Source organism: Plectrocnemia conspersa, unplaced genomic scaffold (assembly GCF_051122295.1).
Source record: "Plectrocnemia conspersa isolate PC_06_02 unplaced genomic scaffold, ASM5112229v1 ptg000011l, whole genome shotgun sequence".
NCBI lineage: Eukaryota > Metazoa > Arthropoda > Insecta > Trichoptera > Polycentropodidae > Plectrocnemia > Plectrocnemia conspersa.
In genome coordinates, this window is record NW_028277175.1 from 9458844 (window position 1) to 9479929 (window position 21086).

At 28.4% G+C, this 21086-nt stretch overlaps 1 protein-coding gene across 1 annotated transcript in view; it reads right to left on the reverse strand.

Annotated features, from left to right (window-relative positions):
* LOC148229398 (uncharacterized) overlaps positions 1-20113 on the reverse strand; it is a 30268-nt gene extending 10155 nt beyond the window's left edge. The window contains exon 1 of the mRNA XM_088197384.1: positions 19988-20113. The gene's annotated coding sequence lies outside the window, so the exon portion shown is untranslated. The remainder of the gene's footprint in view (positions 1-19987) is intronic.
* Between the last annotated feature and the right edge of the window lie 973 nt (positions 20114-21086).

Below are 21086 nucleotides of genomic sequence, written 5' to 3' on the forward strand. Positions count from 1 at the left end.
AATGTATTCAATACAAATATATATGCCATACAAGAGGGAGATATGAATTTCACAACTTATGATGCACAGGAGATAAGAAAATTATTCGATTTTCCCATTATGAAGGAAGATTTAAAATTCACAAGGATTCATATGTATTGGGAAAATGTATACCACTTGGACATATTCCTAAAAGCTATATCAAATTAATAAACGTTAAGGTCATCTTTGTTTACAAAATGACAGAAACTGTTTATTTTTATATTTAAAAATAATGCTTATAATAATATTACATATGTAAATTTTATTTTTAAAATAATAAATAATATATCTGCTTTGTATTTAATTTATAATTCCATACATATAATTAAATACTCTTTGTATATTTGTCTAAATATTATCTAAAAGCGCTACATCAATAAAATTTAATGAAAAATTATGATATATGCAGTTTTTTACCTTGATTTAATTTGTAAATGGAAGGGTTTATCGCCTCAGGACGGACATGCTAATAAAGTCCGTGAAATATTAACAATTATTAACGCAATTTCTTCCTGATTTCTCTTTCATTGTTTTTATTTTTATTTGCTCTGAATGATTGTTAAAATAACTTCTAAATTAATTGTACAGATGGTTAAAAACCTCACAGAACTATTCAATATTTTTACAGGTAAAATATAACTATTAAGGAAATATTAATAAATACTATTAGTAAAGGTACATCAAATGTCAATATTATTGTGTATCAATACAACAAATGTGTTTATTTGGCTCCACAAAACTAAATCCATTACAGTTATGTTTCACAATATAAAGGTATAAAACCTGAATCTCTGATTTCCTACTCTTACACGTGCACAAACAATTAATACACTCGTCGAACCCAATTTCTCAATCCAAACACGGCGCGAGATTGAAAACGGGCCGCGGGCGAAAAGTCGTGCCATGATTCATGTAAATACGCCCCTGTTTGTATATTAGACTAGATGTATGTACCCAACGTCTACCCACCACCATTGTGTCGGTGGATTTTTCCATTTTCCGAACATATATTATTGTATTTTCTCACCTTTATTTTCCAACGATTGCTTTAAGGATCCGGGGCTGGGCTTTATTTATATTTAAGCGTGCGGGGTCGCGCCGTGACTCGGGTCCCAAGAGCCCCCGGGGACAAGTCTAGCCGACCCGGGGCCCTTCGCGGGGCTCCCGCAGCGGCGTCTTGTGTTTCAACCCTTTTCTACATGGCCACTTCATAAATCATTTCGGTTGTCCGAGCGGAATCCGCGTCGAATGGGAGGTTAAAGGCGTATTTGCATCGAATTAGGAAAGATTTATGGCCCTTCTTTTCGTTTTAACGCTCGTGTAAGACTAATGACATCATTTAAAGTTTGACTTAATCAGATCAAGTATTATACATAGACGGTTTGAGAGATTAAAAGCTACAAAGCCGCAAGAATAGCTTCTGAAAATATGATAAAAACGTGTTTAAAATACTTGAAATGTTAAGATTTTAAACACATAAGTTGGCACAACAAAATAAACATACAAGTTTTGTAGCGTCTTCGAATATGACTTTTATGTCTGGAATTCGAGTAAAACTAAGTTTTCATTGTTCTTGAAAAGAGTTCAAAGAAAATTTTTGAGATATTACTACAAGAGGGAGTAAAGGTCATATCCATATTTGTGTTCTAGTGCTTTTTTGCTAGGAGCGTTGCGACACAATTCTTTGAATAGCGTAGCGCTTATTCCAATAAGCACTTTTAAATTTGATAAAGGGATGTATTACCCGCCAATTTATAGTGACTTTTGGTTTCGAGTTTTAGATTGCCCTAGAGCAGGCGTGATCTTGCGAGCCACTTTAGAATCTCCGCGGGCCATATATACAATTATATATCTCCATATTAGTTTTTTTGGAGTGAAAAATTGTCTATGGTGTATTGGCGATTATAAAATAAAAATATTTTGTGAAAGTGTGATGGATCTTGCAAACCGGAAAAATGTTCAAGGCGGGTCGCATGCAGTTGCCACTCCAAGTTTGGCCACCCCAGCTCTGGAGAGACGCGATCGCATCCCTTAATCCCTCCCGTTGCGGCCGAAACGTCAGCGCTTGAGAACGCTTCTCAAACACAAGCCATCCACCTTCCCAACGAGGTAAGCTCGTTTCGATAAATATAAATAGGGGCTAAAAATATGTGGAATGGTGCTAATATATTTTAGGTTTAATCGTTTAATTCTATATTTTTTTTTGTATTATCACTATATTGACGCATTAAAAAGCTTGCTTAGATTTGATATAAACAAATATTAAAATGTAATAATACTTAACAATAAATTTTTATACAATACCAATTCATTTACCTATCAAATCTAAATCCGTCCAAAAATCGATTGGCACCTTCGCACTATTTTTGCATCGCAAAGAGCAAATAAGAGCAATCCTAATTTGGCAAGGTAAATTGGTTTTAATGATTGAGTTTTTTCTCTCTTTCTCCCCTTCTCTTGCCAATCTCCCGGTAACGGCATCCATAAAAGAGCCAAAGTGTAAATTAGTCAATTTATTCAGCATCGGCCTATCGGATGTTCCAGACGAGGTGCGAGGGTGGAGGCCCTTCTCAAGGCTCAAGGGCTTCAACTAAATCTTCGCTTGAATAGAAAAGAGGAGCGATCAGAGGGTGTGAAGGGCGCGGGGGGGGACAAGGCCCGAAAAGAAGTGGCGCATATAAAAAAATCTCGAGAGCTTTTGTCGGCCCCTGAAAAGATCACTCTGAGCACAAAGGGAAAAGATTTGCTATCGCTTTAAGATTTAAAAATAAATATGTCTCTTTCGGTATTTATATACAAATGATAATGATAAAGCCGCAAGACAAATTATACAAATAAACCGTTGTGCCCGCAAAACCCTGCAAAGTTACTTGATATTGTGTAATCAATTAATTACTTTAACGCTCAAGTTTGTTTTGTATTGCTTGCGGTTGATTAGGGCCGTGTAAATTTAAATTACTCAAAACACAATAAATCTTTGACTCACGTGATTTTTTTATTTAAAAGTCTTTAACATTACTTTTGTGTGAAATAAACGAATAACACGAAAGTCAAATTTATGTAAATTTATTCTATAAATGTATAGTTTACAGGAACGACAGAGATTACAAATAAAAATAAGACTTAACATGATGGACATAATACAAACAATAGCTAATAAATTAAACTGGCCGCCGCAGGCAAGAACAATAGATGCAATCGCGACTTTAGGCACTCAAGCTCGGAGCCGAAAGTCACCGAGCATTTACGGGTTGTCGACACCGCCCCATAGAAACTCTTTATTAAGAAGACGCTAGATATATTTTTTCATATTTTAATCACACATTGTTTAACAATTATATATGTAATTATATAACATTTTTTTAATACAAAATATAAAATAAGGGGCTGAAATAAGAAACATAATTTTTAGCACGTGCAGTTTTTTTGTTACTGACGATTTAATTATATAACATTTTTAGTGTCACATTTAAGTTAATTTTATTTACGGAGCTGCATATTGTATGAATTGCAACAAGCTACAAAATATATTTGTGCAATTTATAGCAACATTTTTGATGTCAGAAAATGATCGAGATGGTTTAAGAAATAAATCTGTTTTTTTATAGATGAGTTTTGAAGTGGACCACACAACTTACGTAATGAAATTTTCATATGAGCTCAAATTAAAGCTTATCTAACGGTAATCATCAAATAATTACTTTAAAAAATATTGGCAAGAACTGAAAAGAGAATGTTTGGGTTCACTATGAATTGTTCAATCACTACAGAACAACGAGGATCAACACATGTACTGTTTTGTGAAAAAATAACAATTAAATTAATTTCTTTAAAATCAAATTGCTTCATTCAAACGCGACAAAGAAAAAAGTAACTGTCTGACTTAAAAAGAGCAATTGCAATCAATTGCATCTTAAAAATGATTTTCTTTGTGTATGCTGGGATTCTAAAGGAATTTATTTTAAAATTTTAAAATAAGGGAAAACATTAGTGACAGAAGTGTATAGTAAACTTTTAATTTAATTGAGTATTGCATTAGTGAAATGAACCCATCTTAATGAATAAGCAAAAAATATTCTTTAACATAACAACACACTGCTATATTGACTAGGGATAAACCTTGGTTGATAAATCATCCTGCATATTTATCCAAATCGGCTCCTTTTAACTATTACTTAACTATTTGAAAGAAAAATAGCTATAATATTTTTTCAAATACTTATTCAAATAAGTATTTAAAAGAAAAAAAATGTAATAAATTAAAAGTACCAGCTTCTAAATGTGTGTGTATTTTTTTTTCTATTTTACACAAGTATAATTTTCATTTCCTTATCCAAATATGTTTTCAACAACATTGTTTTAAAAATATTTAAAAATAATAATTACATTCTTAAAAAATAAAATTTAAAACGGTTATTTTCCTCGAAAAGAAATTAAATATTACAGTGTAGTAATTAATCTAGGCATAATGCATCTAAAATAATATTTTCCGCCAAGTTCGCGATCATCTAAATTGCTTGACATATTCTTGAATACCAACAATACCATAATCTTCATTAGATCGGATGGTTTCTGACAAAATTTAAATAATCTCCATTCCTAACATGCCTTCGAATCTTTTTAGACGAGTCTCTAATGCTTACTTTTGAGTCTTAGTGATTCCGTTCTTTATTCTGCCTTTGCCAATTTTTGCCTTTCAAACATTACCAAATCTATCCACCGTTGCAGGCCACTAATGCCCCTATCTGCCTTTTTATTTCTCTCATTTTGCATAACTGCTTCAGCTGTAATTTTGCACTTTTCTAACGCTGCCGTCGCATTTTTATTTTGGGCCGCGGCGATATGTTATGCGTAATCCCGACGCTTATTACCGCCTATTTATATATATAAAAAAGCTGAGAGAGGACGCCGTTTGTCGGCCATTTTGTATTTTAAATCTTGAAATTAAATTTAAAAGAAAATCCGACAACGTGGCATGAATATAATAGAATCAGCCTATAATCATATAACTTTAAAATCAATGTAATTTAATTAGATTGATACAAATATCTCAGAAACAATCGTGAAATTTAATTTAATAATATATTGTTAAGATGTCAACCATACTGACTTTTATCTGTAATGTATTAAACTTGAAAGAAAACATTAATATTTGTACCATATTCATAACGAGTTATTATAGTACTTATTGTAAGCTTTACAAGTAGTGAGACATATTTTTAAACTTTCCGAATCGTATGTGAAAAGTTTCATGCGTCAATAGTCAATCCAAGTTTATAAAAAGAAAAAGTAATATCAACTTTGTCAACTAACAAAACTAAACACGGCAAAGTTATCATTGGGTATATTTATATACGCGTATTTTCACAGCACAATGTCTTTCATTATGTTCATAGAAAAATAGTTTATAATATAATTACAACTTTAAAATATTTTTTTTATAAAAATATATCAAATCGCACTAATCCATAAACCATTCTAGGAGTTTATATACGCAGATAAAATTAGTGTTAATTGAACTATTTTATTATGTTCATTTAAACGCATAGTTATGATTTGTAATGTTGTTTTTAGTCATTACATATACTCGCCTCAAATAATTATTTACGCAACCGAAACCGTTGAATAAATACGTAATAGAGACCATATAAATGTGTATGATATAGTTTTAGAAGTAACCTTTTTCACTAGACTATATTTCCATGTTTGTACATCAAAGGGAACAAATCGAGCCTTTAGTGACCTCGTATATACAATATACAACTCGATTACCAACTTGATCATCCAATAACACGGCCGTCCTGTTTCCCATGCGCCAAATCAAAGTTTGGTCACTCGATCGGGTCTGACACCCTACGGCCACCCCTATTACCACCCCATCGGGTGTCCTATGCGGGAAATCGTTTCGCTCTTTGATCCCGTGGCCGCCTCCGCAAATGTGGGACACGATAAATATGTAAATATTTATAAGCTCTCTTTCTCTCTCTCTCCATTTCCCCATAGAAGTTTTATCGCGAAATCCCATCACGCCAGTCACGTGTAAGCCCCATAACAGATTCTCATGTCAATAGATGTGTAACAATGAAACAAGTGAACGGGTGACGGTTTACGATCTGACCCTGCGTTTGAGTTGACTGAATCTTTTCAGGATGGATAAGTAGAAGTGTCAAGGCTTGTATCCGCCGAATATCTTGAAAATACAAGAGAATAGATTATAATAAAAGGATTTTCCTATATTTTTCACATTGACATGAATTGTAAGTCACATAAAAGTAAGATATTATTTATTTGTGATTATTTGCAAAAATGTATTTTATAATTTTTATATTATTATTGATATAGTTTGTTATATTTTATATTGCAATTATCATTTTAAGAATAATTAGGGTAAATTAAAAATAATATGTTAAATATTATTTTGAGAAATTAGTACAGATATAATTTTTTAAGTAACAGTAGTTATGTCAAAAAATAAATAGAAATATTTGCTTGTATTCTTGATGTAAGATCTTGCCTAATATAATATATCATTCTCTATATAATCTGAGAAAATTTCTGGTTATTTTTTTAATGACAGGAAAATTATTTTATAGGAAAAAGAAAACTTATAGAGTGTATGTAAAGTCATTACACTGCTTTAGCATCATATCTAGTATTAGTGAAGCTAAAAATCGAATATATAATAAAATAACGTCACTGTTAAAAAACACCTTTTCGAAATTAATTTTTATTAGTTTGCAAACGAATTTTTGCTTTATTAAAAATTAGTATTTATTATTCAATAATATCGTATTTATTATTTATTCAAAAGCATTTGAAACGTTTAATATTTTAAGATCCCAAAGCAACTTAAAAAATCATTTTTTATATATTTAGACATTTACAAATTATTCTTTTTTTATTTTATAAAAATATCTAATAAAATTTTATCTGATGTGATCAATCGAAAAAGTATTGTCTCGAAATCGTTACCTTCGAATAAGATTCTAAGATATAAATCACTCGTTGAATATTTCATTAATGAGTCATCCCTAATCTTGCCTTTCCTTGAAATTTGTTTAATTTGTTTGACATAAAAAAAAATATTGTTCTAGTGTATATGCATACATAAATATAATTTAATAATTTAATGCTGATTGGGTCTACTTTAAACTGTGTGTTAAAAAATTGGATAAATATTTTTTTATTGAATTATGTTTATAAAATAAATTATATTTAATATATGTAGGTTATACGTACGTTAACTCTATGTATAGAAATTTTTAAATAATGTGCAAATAAAATTGAATTTCATCTAGTCTTGCTAGTCTAGTGATAAACAACTAATCATTAATAAGTATGATATTGAAACCCAATAGTGTAAAAACGTCATAGGTTGATGTATGATTCGAAACTATGACTTTAAACTCAATAATGTCTATAGAAATATAAATTCTGTATTGTAAATATACGTTTAAGTAATCTGTTAGTTTATAGTAGTTTTATATAATTTTAATAATACAATACAACCTTTATTTTAAAAAAGTAAGATTTTTTATATTGAAGCATATTTTATAACAACCTACATTCAAATCTATGCTTTACTTTAGCCTCTCACAATTGCAATGCGTTTTATTATATTTCTTAAAAAAAGTTTTTCAAACAAAATTTAATTATAAAGTAAATAAAATTCTTGTGAATTTGAAAGCAAAGTTTGTAAGATAATAACTTAGGGTAATACATAATTAAATATTCTAATTACGTACTTTTATTTGAAAGGTGTCAGCGACATTTCAAATTTGTTTAAACTTGAGTATCAATTAGTGAAAAAGTAACTTATAAAAGAAAATCCCCAATTAAATAATAGACTATGACTTTTAGACAACTAAAGTAAGTAGTTCTAAATGTCGTCTAAAAGTTGTAAAATAATTGAAAAACATAAATATATATTAAATAGTAGCAAGATATGATTCTAATTATAAGATATAAAAGTATATAAATAAATTATCTTCTTATAAAATTTGATGAATTGTGATACTTTGTAATAAAAATATTATAATATATATGACATTTTTCAAGCAAATCTCCGGCCGACGAAAACTTTATTAAAAAATTAATGTAATCTGTTTCGTGGAGAAGTCGAAACACCAGTCAAGGTTCTTTTGACGGCTACTAAGGCTCGTTTTACATTTGGAAAAGTACTTAATAAAAGTATTTGCGAAGCCTTTGTTTACTTGCCAAAAAGTCAGATTGGCGCAAAGAGCTTAAAGCCGACGACGATATAATATTTTTAGAGTTGACAAAGAGTCGTTTTTTGGACGTTTAACATCAACTCGCGCGTATATTTGCTTTGTCGAGACTTTCTTCAACTTTTGCTCTTTATTTCGCTCCCGGTCGAAGGGAGACACCGAACAAAAAAGAAGACATGATTTATTTAATAATTCAAAAGTTGTCTCGGCACGAAAGCCTCTTAATAATTTATATACCAACACAATTTTTCTTAGTTGTAATGCATTAAGCAATTTTCATTATTACTATTATTTGTCAGTGACAAAGAATAGCCATAAAAAACAATGAAAAGTGTCTTATTCATTCAATAAAGTTTGATAATAGAAATAGTTATCACAATACGATTCTTACTAACACATAAATAATGCTTAAAAGCATAAATGTGTACAATTTTTTACCAAAATAAAGCATTATTATTACTATATCTAGTAATAAAAATCCAATAACGAAAATATACAAATTTTGTTAATAAAAATATACAACGTTAATTATTTTATTATTTTTATGCCCTCGAGTAAATATTAAAAAACATTATTTTTGGATTTTATCAATTAAAATAAATATTTAGAATATTATTTACAAATACAAAACACTGCAAATAAATAAATAGTATAATGTTATAACATTTTTATATATACAGTTTTGTGTTTCTTAAATTATAAAAAATCATTATTGATTATTTCAGAACATACATACGATTTGTGGCAATTAAATTTTGGTATTGCTTTAATGCAGGGGTCGACAAACTACAGACCGCTACCTATTTTAATAAAGCCCGTGAGCTAGGAATATATTGTTTAGCATTTTATAGTATGTGCTATAACGAAACAGCGAACCATCGAGTTAAATAATTGCGAGTGGTGTTCCTATTGCTTTGCATTGCGCTGTGACGAGATGCAATTATAATTAGACAGCGACTTTTGTACTCCGTATATCGATTTTTGCAATATCTTGTTCTCATTTTATTGGCTGTGAATATTTGTCCTGCCAAAACCAGAAAAGAACATTGTGGAGTGTAAATTATTTTGTTATCGAATTAGGCGACAATTAAATGATTGTAATCAACAATTTACAAACGAGTAAATATGAAGAAAGCTTAAGACGGATTTTTTTCCGCAAAAATAAGACTACAACTATATTCACAAGTGAATAGCTCCTTTATTAACTATTTAAATAAAGGAAAATTAATAAAATCGTTATTTTAGTATCAGGCTAGAAGTGTTAAACACATTGTGAGTAACATCAATAGGCAATTTAATAGCAAAACAAATAGTTTCGAAAGGTTTTCCTTGGCTTTATCTTGTAGCGTATACTTCGTATAAATAAAGAGTTTGGTATAAATAGTTACAATAAATTGCGATTTTAGAAGCATATGTAAGCAGTTAATAACTAAGTGAAAAACTGTTTTGCAGCACATTAAATTAAAAATATAAATTAAAAGTTTATAAAAAAAATGTAAAGTCAGTGCCTCTGTAAAAAAACTGAGACACCCCAAGACATTGTTTAGTTGCTGCTGTTTATTGAATGAGTCAATGTTTTCTTTGAAGTGACTGAAAAATTAGCTTTTATGAATAAATTATATGGAACAACTATAAATAGCGGAACCAATTTTGTAGTCCTGATTTACTACCATAAACAGTTTGATGACTCAGTCATGACAATGTTTCATTAGAATTTAACTCAAAGAAGCTATTGAATGTTTTTTTTACGAAAAAAGCTGCCATATGTTACTATTATCGTATACTAAATGGCTTTATAAATCAGCCTTTGCCACCAATATCATATACGAATTTAATTTAAAGCTATAATGAAAAATCGTGCTCATATATGAAACTTACACTACAGTAAAATAATTTCAACAACTAGCATTAAAAATTTGGTAAAAATTCACGTTTAACTGCTTAATGTATTTTACAGTGTCAAAAGTAATTATAATTAAAATTTGCAGCAGATTTATTTTTTACACCGAACTGCAGTTTAGGCAGATATTTTCAATCTTAATGCATATGCAAAATACATTTCAATTTGACTGTACAATTAAGAAATATTATTGAAAGATTTTCAAAGGTAAATTACAAGAACAGATTTTTTAAATTTGTCTTACAGGTGATAAATTTGATTAATTAAGATCATGTGCTTGTATATTTTAATTAGTATTTGACAGCACCTATGTTAAAAAACTTTTAAAGATGAAGTCCATAAAATCACAATTTCAGGCCAGCAATAACAGATAATCATTTTCAATACAATTTGACGATATGAAGTGAGGAACTTCAAACCCCAATTTGATGAAATGTTATCTGAAAAAAGCAATTACAATATTTTCATAATATATTCGAATCAAAGTACACCTCAATATTATTAACACGTATTTTGAGTATATTTGAATTGATGAAATATGCGAATAGATGCTTAAATTTAAAACCTTCGAGATGATTACGTTTTCTTCCTTTTTTTGAAGCTCACTTAAATTTTATTTTTTGCCCCACCGAGCTTCAGATATTTTCGATCCGATCCTTCACAAAAAAGTTTACCGACCCTTGCAATTTGAAATGTCGGTAAATATGTAAAAACTGTTTTAATAAGATGGTTATACATTTTCGCTTTAAATAAGAGAAAAAAGTCTGCTAATATTTGTAGAAAACCACTTTTCAAATCTTTATTTATAGATCAAAAATAGTAATTGTTTAAATATGATATCTGATATTATTTATTTGTATAGTTACAAAATAAATTCATAAATACTTTTATTTGTTTTCTTAATTATATATACATCACTGCCTATTCGCCTAATCTTATCAATGTCTAAATTGACGATTCGATTTAACCCAAGAGTCGTTCCTTCGTTCCGTCGCCGGCAGCCAGTCACCTTTTCCGGTAGTGAAATTTGTTTCGTGAAGATTTCCTGGCGGAAAATTTCCAGTACCCGACTTTGGAAATTTTCCACGTGGCGCATCTTCTTCGACGAGTAAATATTGAATTGTTTAGTCGCAGCTAGGTAGACTCCGGTGAAAATTCCATTTCTCCAATTGCCACAGCTTTGCTCTGCGGAACGTCAGATAAAGGAGAGCAATCTCCGAGATTGACTCCCTTGGTCTTTCTGTCGGCGTGCACCACCTAGCATTTAGCCGTCAAAGCGACTTGAATCATTTAGTTAATTATGATTTTGTAGTTTATTTTTCTGCTTTTATTTATAATGTGGTACGAGTAATATTTTTATTTCATTTTATAAGAATAAACTTCATTCACTATTTTAACTAATTGTGTTATGAAAAAGAACAAAGGTTTAAAAATCGACCATTATACAATATGGCACAATAGTTTATTATTTAATTATGAAGCTTTAAATAACAATAGAAATTATTCAGAAACGCTCATTCATAATTTTAATTGTATTTAATACTACAAGTCATTTTAAAATTATATACAGGTTAATTAACGGGTTGAAAAAATATCTCTGTAGAATTTTAATAATTCTTGATATTTAAATAAAAAAAATACTGAGATACAAAATAAAATCAAGCATCCTTTGCCTTACCTATTAAAAATACATAAAATTAAGAACAAACGTTAAATATATAAACGAGCTTAAATCTACTCAGTAAAACTTCGACTGAAATAGTTCAATAATAACGAAAAAAAAATAATTTGCATTTTGGTAAATATATATAAAAACTCATAATTGTAATGTTAATATTTCATTATATATTAAATTTTATAAGACGAATAATTTAATAAAATATATTTAATATTTGTTTTAATTAAAGTATTACTTTTTGTTTAAAACATAATCTTACTATGGATTTTCATAATATTTTATATTTTATTATATGTAATTAAAACATTACAAGCAGATTATTTTAATTATTATTGTGGTTAAGGCAACACTCTTTCTGCTTTTTGTTTATAAGTGGCTGTTTTCTATATTATATATGTTTACTTTCGATAACTCCAAGCAAAAATATTTTAATGGATTCCAGGAGTGTGTAATATTATATTTTACCAAACGCTAGGCGATTCATGTTGTGAGGTTTCTTGTGTACCATATATGAAACCACTTAATACAGAGGTTCTGAATTTGTGTGGTTAACTCTTCAGGAGTATGGAAAAATTCAGATTACATAAGTTGCCCTTAAACTTACAATATTTGTATTTATATAAGACAAAAATAGCAAAAACTACAAAGTACAAATAAAAATAATAATATTAATTTAAATATGTAAAGTGTTTCATACTGATGTGTTATTAATTCGCAAGAAAAAATGTACTTGTAAATTTGTGAGTCACTTTTATTAAGTTGTATTTGAGTGAATTACAAAAAACTCATATATAATTGCGAAAAATGTTCTTATTTTATTATTCGATCCATAATTAAGTATTATATTGATATTTAAAAAATCACTATGTACTGATTCATTGCTTTTATACAAGTAGTGAAATTTTACTCTCGGATTAATAAAGATGCTGGTTGCTTAAAAACAGACCTTCTGATATATTTTCTATGCGAATTGCCTAAATAAACATATGTTGCTTATAGCATTACTGCTGTCTATTCCGATTTTTATTTGTTATAACCATTAGAGGACCACACATTTTTTTCATATTACGTAAGAATTGCCAAAAATTTATTAACTAAAAAGAAGGATATAAAAAAAACAACAACTTTTTCAAATGAGAAGCAAACGTAATAATAGACACTATAATATATAAAAATCACAGTATTCAAACGTATGTACAAAAAACGTATTTAAATAAACTTATAAAAGTTTTGAATAATATTTAGAATAAAATACTGATGTGCTCTAACTATATTTTGCTTCTAGAAGTAACGATCTTTACTGAAATACAATATTAGCTTTCATATGCACAGATGATCAAAATTAAATGCTAGAAATAAATTCTGGCAAAAAAAAATCATGTTAAAAAATTAATAACCGAAATAAACTATATTAATACAATAAAAATGTTGCAAAGAATAATTAAACATTTTTTTAAATAAGTTTAAGTTCTTTATTTTAAATCACATTTTATCGTAAAAAGTATTCAGTTTTATTATCATATTTTATCTTTCAATAAAAAAATCCCAGATTTAAATTTTTAAATCATAGTTGATTCTGTTTACAATTAGGTGCTTTTTAACTTTTTTGTTTAACATGGTATCGATCATTCAGAATAAAAATACATATTATTTTTTGGCAAGGCTAAAGAATATTTTTTTTAGCGATTATTAAAGTTACTTAAGATACGCCAATATCGTAAAAAATGCTACTTCTGAAGCTGGTGTGTCCAGATAATTTTATTTATCTATTAATGAAATATGCAAACGAACTTACGCGCACATACAGGGGGATACATAGTGATACACGGCCGGGTTCCGAAGCAGTAAATTTGGCATTCCGCTCAGAGGAGCACCAAAAGGGGGCGCCGCAAAGTCCGAAAGCGTTGATCCTTTGCTTCATCACCTTTTGTAAGTTTCGGGCGTCGGTCCGGGAGCTTTTCATTACATATTCATTAGATAAGCTCGTCGGCATTTGTATATCTCGAGATTTTCTTCTCTTTGGCCAGATTGCCTTGTCTTTGATGATAATGGCGCGTCGTGATCCGCGCCATTCTCTCTCTCTCTTTTCCTCCTTCTCCTTTTAATCTAATTTCGCATTCAAATATGAATAATGCTCAGTTTCAGCTTTTCAGACGTTACACGTCCCTTTGACGTCGACATTATTCGTCGAGTCAATCAAAAATATTCAAATGTCCTTCGGTTGCATGATTATCATTCGAATTTCACGCAGCGATTGGCAAGGCCTCTCCTCTTTATGTATCTCTCTCTTTCACACACAGTTTTGGTTGACTTGTTTCCGACGTCAAAACGGATAAATCTGATAAATCTGATAAAAGTACGTAAGATTATTTTACACACCAAATTGAAATTGGTAAGAAACTAGTAATTCGAAAGTGCAAGGAATTAAAATTTGATATATGTAATCATTGATGATTTAATACTTTTAAATGTTCTTTTAAAATAAATATGATTTAAAACAAAGTATTATTTTATACGCTCTAGAATTATATAATATGTTATGTTGATGAATACACAAGAAAACATTAAATAATGTACATATACATATGTCTGACGACATTTTGACGACGCTATAGCTCAAAGGCTTAAATGCTCAGGACATGTAACTAAATTTGAGCTAATTTAAAATCAGCGCATAATTTTACATAAAAATTTGAATATAAAATATTTGTGACAAAAAATAGAATTAAGCGTAATTAGGTAATTAGTATATTTGTGGCGACTTTTATACCAAAAAATGGTATGTAGTGCTTAAAATGGAGTTTTAAATTATTTTATTGTATATTATGTTACGTTTGTAATAACAAATTAAAAAAGTGTACAATTTTAAAAACAATGAATTTTGTTAACACAAATACAACTTCATCTTAAATATCATCGAAAAATTCTAAAGTTTTTTTATAATTTTGCGAAGAAAATAAACTTTTTAACCACTATTCTTCGCAAAACCGCTGAAGTGGGTTTTTGGGTTTAAATATAATATATAGTGTATTTATTGTGATAATTTCACACTAATATATTATTATATAAAAAGTATACTAGCAAATAAATCACGATAATTTTGCTATTTAAATTTCACTTTGTAAATAAAAACAAAATTATTGTTTGAAATTGTCGATATTTATAGTGCTTTTCCTGTAGGTTATGCATAATAAAAGGTGAAGCCTAAGTCCGTGCTCAAAGAACTACTTGAAAGTAAGTAGATGACTATGCTTCAAGGTTTTATAGAATTAAGTGCTTAGGGTCTGGTTTTAATACTACGTTAAATATATGATCGTGAAGATCCGCCATATCCCCACCACGTAAGTTGCTGGGGATCAATTGCAAACATCGCTCGAAGGACTTCGCATGTATTTTAACTAGTTTATACATATATCAAGAGACGCTACAAAAATATGTTAATAACTTTATTTAGTGTCGGAAGTGTTCCTTCATATTGTTTTAAGGTATTATTATCAGGCGTTTAAATTGAGGTATTAGTATCGGGCGTCGAAGTTGATCAAAAAGTATAATAATATCGTAATTTTAGTGATGAAGTTAGTAAGTGGTATGTCATAGTTTCTAATTTCTGCTAGTTTTATATGTTTTAGTGTCTTATGAATTTAATTAAATGGTACTCTTCTGGTAAGCAAGTGAAAAATATTTTATACGTTTTATTTAAGATCTTTAAATAAATAGAGGTGATTAGTGCGACTAAATAGTCATTATAACGCTAATTAACGATATTCGAAAATTAACCTTAGCAATAAGTTTTTTGCTGGGACTAAGTTTTGTGTTTATATATTCAATATGTTGCTGCAGGCGACTCTAAAGTAGATTTGTTTTGCATTTTAAAGTGGAGATGAACCAATAAATGCGAAGAGAGAAGCGGAGGCTTCTGCAATTTACTCATTTTTTTTATTGCACTCCAAGGTAATGGGCGCTTGAAGCTCGGATACTATACTTCAAAGTGAATAGAGAAGGTGATTCTTGGTTTTTCGCTTTCCCGTATTTAAATCCAGTGAGATTTTTTTGTCCCCCTCTTTTCAGTGAAATAATAAAGTACAGAATAGTGGCGAGTTTTTTAAATTAAATTGCTGTTGTCCGATAATATGTCGTTTTTATGACAAACCTGAATATGCACGTATATATATTTTTAAAGCGATGGATATTTAAATCCTTTCTGACTCATTGCGCGTACCTTGTGACTTAAGCTGGTAAAAGGTTTCTCACGGTTATGTCATATTTTGACGAAAAAGCCCATTTTTTATTAAAACGGTTAAATTGCTTTTAACATAAGCTGAACTGAGCTTTTTATAATTATTAGTGGTCCTATTAATAGTAAATAAAAAGAGCATTTAATTATTATAATAAGCCCGACAGTATAAATCATTGGTTTCACTCAAAATGACAATATATCTTGTGTTATAATTTTTTTTAGCAAAGCCCCTATATTTAATTGTCGCTTTTTTCTAGACTTAAGAACTCTAGAAGGTTTTATATTTAATATAAAAGCGTGTTTCTACAATTAATATAAACAGATCGTAGCTGATTTCAATTATTAAATAAAGTTTATTAAGCACAGCGAAAAATATGTTTTGTTACAAAAACTGCTTCATTACTTAAATAAAACATTTTCGTTACAGCTTTATTTAGATAAACCTTCGGGTTTCTTTAACAAAGCAGCGAAAAGTTTTTTTTTAAATTCTCTTCCATTTATTTTAAAATAACATTAATTCATTTAAACACAAAACCTGTTATATTTATTTTTCTAGAAACTGCCTCTTTATTTTAAAAATAAATTTTGTTAATTTGGCCCTATTAAAAAATTGTTAATAATAAAATATATATACGTTCTTCGTAGTTTTATTTATAAATATAAAAAAGCATATTTTCTTAATTTTTATATTGTTATTTAAAAATATATTGTTTTTAGTGTGACACAAAATAATTCTAAACTTTACCTTTCTTCAAAATAATAACAATAACCCTAACTTCATATATTGATAGTAAAAGCTTAAATTAGCTTACCCTTATTCAAATATTTTTAAAATGCAAAGGATATCCTTATGTTGATACAATATCATTAAAAGTTGTTCTTTCAGCGTGTGACTAAAATGGACGTGCTGATTAGTAACTCTGTCAATTGTGAGGTTCACTTATTGATCCATTATTCAATACAAAAAAAGTTAGTATATTATGAACAGGCAAAATAAACGTAAATATAAAGTGATAAAGAAGAGAGAAAAATGCCATCATTTTTTACTAATGCACTCATTAAAATAATAAGAAAAACATATTTTTTTATGGAGTGCAGAATAAGAGAGAAGACTTATATAACATTAGATACAATAAACTAGTGCCCAAATTTAATAAAAAAGGACTTTAGTATAACACAACTTGAAAATCAAGTAACTTTGAATTTCAAAGTATAAACGGTTTATGAGATATAATTCTATATATTCTTAAATGGTATATCTATCAATACCATACACCTATGTATTATAAATATATTTTACAATTAACTATATTTATTCAAGTAGTAAAATTTATTGTTTAATTTAGTTTTGAACTCACAAAACATAGCATTTGATTGATATTTAATGCTGATAATTCTTATAATTATATATCCGACTGCATAATATATTTACATTAAAATAAAATATTACTGAAACTGTTGAAATAATTATTTCTTAATCCAATTCGATCTTTACACAATACCCTGTATACTATTATAATAATGTGCATCATTAATCATATATAACACGGCAAAAGCAATTCATACAAACTATTATAGCTTTAGGCAAATTTTGGCTAATTAATGAGTAGAGACTCAGGTGTAAACAATGTAATATTACACTTTAAACGCTTCTCTCGCCGCCTGAACACTATTTCGACAATAAATTAGTGAAGCACACAGCAATAATCCGCATATTACATAATATAACATTTAAATCGCAACGGTGCTTCCTGCCAATTGTGCCAGTAGTGCCAGCTTGTTCTAAAGGTTTTCGCGTATGATAAATATGTATGACTGGTAAGAAAATCATTTATTTAGGTCCTTTGTGCGCCGGTGGAATATATTTTCATTCGATTTCGATTCCCTTATCGAATCGTTCATTAGAGCGTGGTTACGAACAATACCTTTGGAAAAATTGCACAATCCACATTTGATGGATTTTCTCTTTCTGTGCGCGTATTGTGTGTTTATTTTTCGTTTAACCGAACGGTACCCTTTTATCGTTTCTATATGGCGATGTGTGAAGGAAACTTATGCTCTTAATATAACGTGTGGCTGCTTTATTTGGATCAGATTTTTCTACACTTATATTTTCCGAGGAAAAACGGCCGAATTCTAGTTATTTTCGTTGCCTTTGAGCTAAATTTATTTTTGGTATATTAATATATAAATATTATTTTTATACATAAAAATTTACAACAAAATATTTTTAATGACATTTTATTCAAAAGCCAAATGAGAAGTAAATATAATTTTATTTTAATAAATATTAGTCATATATAAATCAAATGCGTAATGCACTTCAGTTTCTAAAATAAATATTTAATTAAATACACAATTTATTAGGTATTCAGTGAGCTCAAAAACTTTTTTGGCTATTCAAAACAAAATTATCCAGATAATTAGAATCTTATTATTATTGAAAAATAAATTAATAAATATAATATTGTATGAAAAATATATTATGAAAATTTTTTTTTTTAAATAATCTAATAAAGATCATTAGGAAATCTTGTGAGATCTAGTTTTTATGATATGTTACAGACACAAAAGCTGATCCATACTATTATAGATATAAAGAAACGGTATTTTTATTAATGTATGCATTTATCCAAATTATTAGTTTTTCTTATAAACTACAGAATTAGCAGTCGATTTAACTTTGATTCTTGTGACATTTTACAGAATGTATTTATTATAAAAGATTTCGTTAATCATAAATAATATATAACTACTAGTCATTAACAAATCATGAAATTAAAAATCTATGAAATTGTTAGTATATAAAATGATTGATCGGAATAGTTGTAATAATATTAATTACACACGATAGAAAAAGTCTGAGTGCTTGTGAAATTCGAACTAACAAATTATCATTTGATGAGTATTAACTTAACGCGCTGTTCTATTTAAGAATTGATTAAAAAAAAAAAATGTTTAGTTATTAAAATAAATTTTAAAAAATACAGTCATGTTTGTCTTAAGCTAAAAAATTATAATTGCTTTATAATTACTAAAATAATTAATTCTAAAAAACTTTGGTATGTACCGTAATATTTATTGATGTTTAGTATTTATAGTAAATAAATATTTAAATAATATTATTTTGGTTGCACTATTTTTTCATTTAAATGTTAAAAAATATATATATTTTATATACTATTTTTTTCAGAATTTGCGGTTTATCTTTTTATCATATTATATACCGTATTATTATATTCATATTTAATGCTTTCTAGTTAAAAACTTTAAAATACGCAACATTAAAAAACATTTTATAAAATCTATTTTATATCTGAAAAATATTTTTGAAAATGTAAAATACTGTAAATATTTTTTATTAAATTCAGCATAATTTATATAAATAACACGTAGACAGATGTAGTTCTAAGATACTCATGTTTTTTTATTTATAATACAATAAATAATATAATTTCAACTAATAAATAAAATTTGGGTCATAATCGTGTTTATATTATAATTATTTTATAGTTAAATATAATAAGTGTAAAATAAATATTTTATTTTTAATAATTAAAATTCAATTAGGACCATATTGAGCTTTTTTACCAATGTATTACAATGATAAAAAAGCAATATATTGTATTATTACAATACACAAAAAAGGGTGCTAAAGTAACAATTTATTTAATAATCGCGAATGTTTTTTTTTATTTTATGAAAATAACTGACATTGAATCTTTATATAAAATGCTAATACAATATTATAAGTTAGTAAAACATACATGTTAAAGTCACTTAAACAACACAAACTTTTTCACCACCCTGTATATGCATGTATACGTATGCACGTCGCTAATTACTACACCCACGTGTCCCCTGTCACGTGCTCGTCAGGTTTCAGTGGCGAAACACACATTTGCATACAAAAAATCACTTACTTGAAATTTTTCCCTTGTCGTTGTTTGAGAAAGTCGAATTTAGCGCCACGCATCGTAGTCTAGTGGCAAAACTGGTGAATTTTTGGTACAGTGGTCCGTGGAAAGCGGTTCGTTCGGCCACTTGCCGGGTACTGAGGTCCTCGTTCGTAAGGGACCAAGGAACGTGGTACGCAAGCTGGACGCATGCGCCGTCCAGGTTACACCGGGACTACAGGATTTACCTTAATTAATACTGATCACCCATCGATCATCTCGGCCTTTTCGGGCCATATGGTGTGAAAGGAATTTTTATTGAGAATCGCAATATAATGTATTAAGGAGGACCGACAGTGATACCTTCCTCAATAACTCCATAAAACGATAGCAGCATGTTGAAGAGTACCTTTGGATACGACTTAATTATGATTTGGTGTAAATTATGTAATGCTGCACAGACAATGTTATATGTAATAACATGAGCAAAAAATTGAAATTAAACACACATATCAAATTTTGAATGATAAGTTGAGCACTAATAGTTTTATTATTAAATATAAAGTTTTTTAGACTATAAGTATATTTTTATGTTTGATTGTATGCTAATTATTACTACCAAATAAGAATATTCTGAATATAAAAATTTATAAATAATGCATTAGATTTACCATTTAAGCTTTTTAAATTTCAGTTGAATTATTTGTTTAACATTAAAGCAATCAGAAACACAAATTTTATATATTAAGCCATACAAAAAATACGTAGTATAACATTTCAACGAATTCAATGCTTTTTTATATGAGATATTGGAAGTGAAATGATAGGACTGCTATAAAGTGATTTATAAATAAATCTGTGTGGAAAATAAAGTAAATAAATAAAATGTTTCATATTTTTATTAACACATAATTTAAAGGTAGAGGTAGAGTTATAATGATTTTTTATGCCAAATTGTATAAATTTATTATACTAATAAACGTTATTCTAATTAAATATTAATTAGCTTAACTCTCATGAACATATCAATATATTTTTATTTATTGTAAATCTTTCGTTAAAATATGACAGTAATTATTCTAGCGTATTACAACGGGATAAACAGTATTAACATCTATTTAGTAAG